Source organism: Cupressus sempervirens, chromosome 7 (genome assembly GCF_028749045.1).
Source record: "Cupressus sempervirens isolate cs-2001-9-10 chromosome 7, ASM2874904v1, whole genome shotgun sequence".
NCBI classification, from domain to species: Eukaryota; Viridiplantae; Streptophyta; class Pinopsida; order Cupressales; family Cupressaceae; genus Cupressus; species Cupressus sempervirens.
In genome coordinates this window covers 549,219,912-549,224,580 of record NC_143124.1, presented here as the reverse complement: position 1 = coordinate 549,224,580, position 4,669 = coordinate 549,219,912, and positions in this window count along the sequence as shown.

Here is a 4,669-nt window from a genome sequence, read left to right as displayed (position 1 = left end):
TGGGAGCTAGGAAGAAGTGGAAAAAATCTTGACTGCGTGTAATGGTTGAAGTTTCAAAGAGTTGGAGATTGAAAAATGAAAAGAGTCTATGTGCATTGTCCAAGGGAGTAGGACAGTAATAGGATATTGATGAAAGAGTTGTTTAGGCAAGATCATAGCCTTAAGGATGAATAGTGAGAATAGATGGGATCGGTGATGAAAAATAATTATCCTAGGGAGTGTTAGAAGTGTATGCTATCATAAAGTGTTAAGGAAAGAGTGTTATGCAAAAAAAAGACCTGTATGAGATATGAAGTCCCATGAAGACATTAGCCAATGAGAGGATTAACCATTAAAATGTCTTGAGAGTGTGAGGATTAGGAGAACTAGTTGAGGGAACCTTTGTTGACTGATTCTGATTAGTGTCTTGGAGGAAAACACTTGATGTGAGAAGTTGTATCTCACAGTTGAAGAATCTGTCCTTAATAAACAAGAACCGTGATACAATTTTAATAGGTCATAGATCTTTGGATATACACGATAGTTTTCTATATTTGTTTCACCTTGTATGAGCATCAATTGCAGATATTTAAAAGTATTCTTAAGAAAGGAACAGTTGGACTTTTCATACGGAGAAATATGTGGAGAAGGTATAAACCATGTTTTTCTTTTCTTAATATCATTTTTGAATTCCATTTGTAACTATTATAGTATGTTGTATTGATTATCTTTTATCCGATTTTTATATTACAATGGGTCAACCTCCATAGAAAAGTTTAGGAGGTGGAGAAGGATAAGCTTCAGAAACTTTTACAGGAGTAAGAATCCTTTGGTCACTAGATATCTTTATCCAAACACTCTTGATATTTAAATTGAATTTAATCAAAAATTTTGTGTTCTATAATTTTTTTTGAACATATGATAATTTTGTGGGGAAGAGGAGCCTAAAAAACAAAAGAGGAAGAAAAGGAAGATAAAAGGACCTGCTTGTTTATCATTTTCTGATAAAATAGGAAATGATGTTGAAGAGGAACTTGGAAGGTCAAGCGAGTGAAGTTTATTTTTAATATGCGCTTTTAGTATTGGACATTTTTGTTCTAAAAAGGGTTCAGTTACTGAAATATCTACTAGGCTAAATTGTATTAGAAATGTAATTACTAATTTGGTATGTTTGATTTCAAAAGGCATAAAAAAGTATAGGTTTGTTCTTTCCATGGTTTATAACTCCTATGATTAAAGTAAGGCTACACTTATGTTGGAAAAAGGTTTTCTAAATTTATTTACTTTGTATCATAGTTCAAAAACATGGAAGACCCAAAGAAATCTCAAAAACCACAGACTCAACAAAAACTCAGGATTTTTTTCCTGCTTGCATGCTACCCATTATAATACTTTCCTTCTATAGAGTATCCCAAATAATTATCTACATTTGGAGGAGGGGAGATAGAAAGTGTCGTCACAGATGCACTAACATCATAAGCCATATTTTCAACTTCATCCTGATTATGCTTATGGAAGAAAAAGGTCATTCCTCATTATTGATCAGCACATTAAGTAGAGTGCATTCTAGTGCAGGTCTTTTTTCAAATGTTTTTGCTTCAACTTCCTGCCAATTTATTGTTGCATGACCAACAATAGAACACTTACCCAAAACTGAAAGCTATATTCATTTGTTTCTATACAAGATCTACCACTGTTGGCCGTATCACATCCAATAAAACTTTTAAGATATCATTCCATTTGAATTCTAGTCGATTAAATCATCAATTTTTGGATCAAATGCGAAGGATTTCCCTGGAGCATAGACCACACCCAGAAGACATGAATCCACCTAGAATTGTAGTGAGGCATTGCAACCTAGCCAAGTAGAAAGAAAGGAGAAAGTTTATGTCATGAGGTTGAAATTTGGAAACCATGGCTTCTCCTTTAGTATGTGTTTGTTCCAAAACCAAGTATATTTATGCAATATGAGTATCTAATCAAGAAACATGTTATTACATAGAAATACAAAGAAACCATGAGTAATATGAAAAAATTTAGCTGGGTCTTGGATTCTTGAGAGTTGTCTTTTCAGATGACCTACTATGGATGGTGGGTTGAATTTTATATGGATAATCTTATGATTGAGAAATTTGAAATTATAATGAATGCATAATTCCTATGATAACTTTATTGAATACATATTGAGATTATTTACAGCTGATTTTTTACATACAATAACACTTTTGTTACCAGTATTATAGCATTTATTTTTCCATTTACGAGTATTTTGCTGCATGAAAATTGGATTGGGCCTGTCCTAGACAAATTCCATATCACAATTTTTTCAAATTCCTCCACATTTGCCTAGAAAATGCAAAACAATAATGACAGTCCTTTTGACTCAATATGGTAGCATGGAGTGATGTGTTTCTGAAATTGATTCATAACAGGAAAATAATTAATGTTTGTATGGTCCTCAACAATACATAGATGCTGCAGGCACCGGTATCTGCATTTTTTACAAATAACAAGAGATTGGTACCACTGACAGACCAAAGTGCTTCTACAACTATAGTTCCACAACCATCTGTGACTTAAATTGGATTGTGTACTACCCTTTATTATATCATCAATTCTTATATTCTTATGCAGTCATTGTGTGTGTGCGCGCATTATGTGCACATCATTTACTTGTACCACAACTTGTTGTCTGGCACTGTATAAATCTAAATGAGCAAAGTTTTAAGTTCTAAGTATATTTCTAAGAAGCTGTGAAGGGCAATTTTTACTGCTTCAATTTTTGTTAGAGAATTTGGAGTTCTGAACATAAAGTTTGTCCATTAAAATATGAGATTCAGTTGGCAATGGTCTTTTATATGTGAAAGGGCCCAATTTGTTAAAAAGAGAATGTGAGTGAGGTGTGAATCTTTGTAGAGGCAAGTCAATATGTGTATCTTGATAGGAAATAGACATTGATGGGGTATGTCAAATGTAACCAGGTGTGAAAGAAATGATGTAGGAAAAGTTGATATAATAAAATATAGTTTTTGTATATCATTAAGTGTTTTGGACAGCCTGATCATGAGGGGGAGTTTGTGTATGAAGTATTGACATCAATGGAAGAAGGGTTTATGCACATTTTTATATGTTTTTTACTGTCATGATTATGCTCTAGTATTGATCTACGATGTTAATATCTCACTTTTCCAGTTTCATTTGTTGTAATTGATTGGGCAACAAGTCATCGTTAATTTAATCTTTGGAACACTGATTACTCAAACGCTATTCCCTAGGATACAAATATCGAAGTAACCTAGGCTGTTATAGTAGATCCCATGTACTCTTTGTATATCTCATCTATTTTGTAGAGATATAGTGCATTTGTGAACTTGTGATCTGGTGTTTGGGGAACAAAAAATGTGATAGCTTTGTATTAATTTAGACCTTGAAGCTAAAACAAGATGGGAAAAAATAGACCTTACTCTTCTTTAAGTCCACAAGAAATGTAACGCCCTGCCAAGGGATCCAAAAGAATTAACCTAAAGTTTTACTAAGTTTGCCAAACATTTTTTTTTTTTAAAACAAGAAAGTATAACGTACACATCAAACACATAGTAGCGGAAGCAATAACATGTAATCATCAACAAACATACATAACAGGTTACATTCCTTAAGGATCCCAAGACGTTGAGTCACATTTAAATTTAATTAATCTAAGTCTAACAACTACCACATCCACATGAAAGAATAATTATAAAGTCCAATGTCCATCTAATATACATTTGTTCCGAATGCCTCTTGGCAAATTAATTCGGAATGCTCAATCATCCACTGTACATGTCATAGGGTATGAAAGGCTAAAAGAATATACATAAGTAGAAATAAAGATACATCATCCTCCAAGAATCCATGATATAAAGTACAGTAAAATAAATGAAACTATATACCATACATGATACATCCATCCATCATAAAAGATATAAACATCCAACATGAAATACAACTATCCATCTATCATAAAACACAACTAATCTAAGTGTGTGGTTCCTCCCAACCATCAATAGCATCATTAGACCATCATGGGTCCTAGCCATCCCCCACGCATAACATCCCAAATCACCGAAGAGATCATTGGTACTATAGTAATAGGGACATCACTCCTAAAACATACTACATCATATGCATAAATAAATCTAACATGCTACCACATACGCATAAAGAAAGCTAACATGCAATAATAAAGCATAAGATGATCCTCCAAAGTAGATAACATCACCTAAACATGATGAACAAGCATCCCAAGAAGCTCCAGCCACGGTAGCAACGTACTGATCTCAAATGGTAAGAGTGAAAAAGCACTACCACCCGACCACGTGGAACCTAAATGGTCCACTCCCACCGCACTGAGGAGATAGTCTCAAGTCCCAAATAGGATATCAAATCACATAATCACAAGTACTCTCTAAGTCCAGAAAATCCTAAAAGTATACTAACACAAAGGTTCCAACACATAGATCGACATCTAGACCTAGAGGCACCACACAGACACATAGGAAACCTACTATGCAAGTGGGAAAGTGTCATTGCACGAATCACGTTGGAAGTTACCCGAGCAATCCCCTAGGAATCTCGGGTCCCCTGTGTTCTTGTGGCCACTAGTATCCTCTCGTACTGACGAGGCATACTACGAAATGCAAGGTCGCAACCA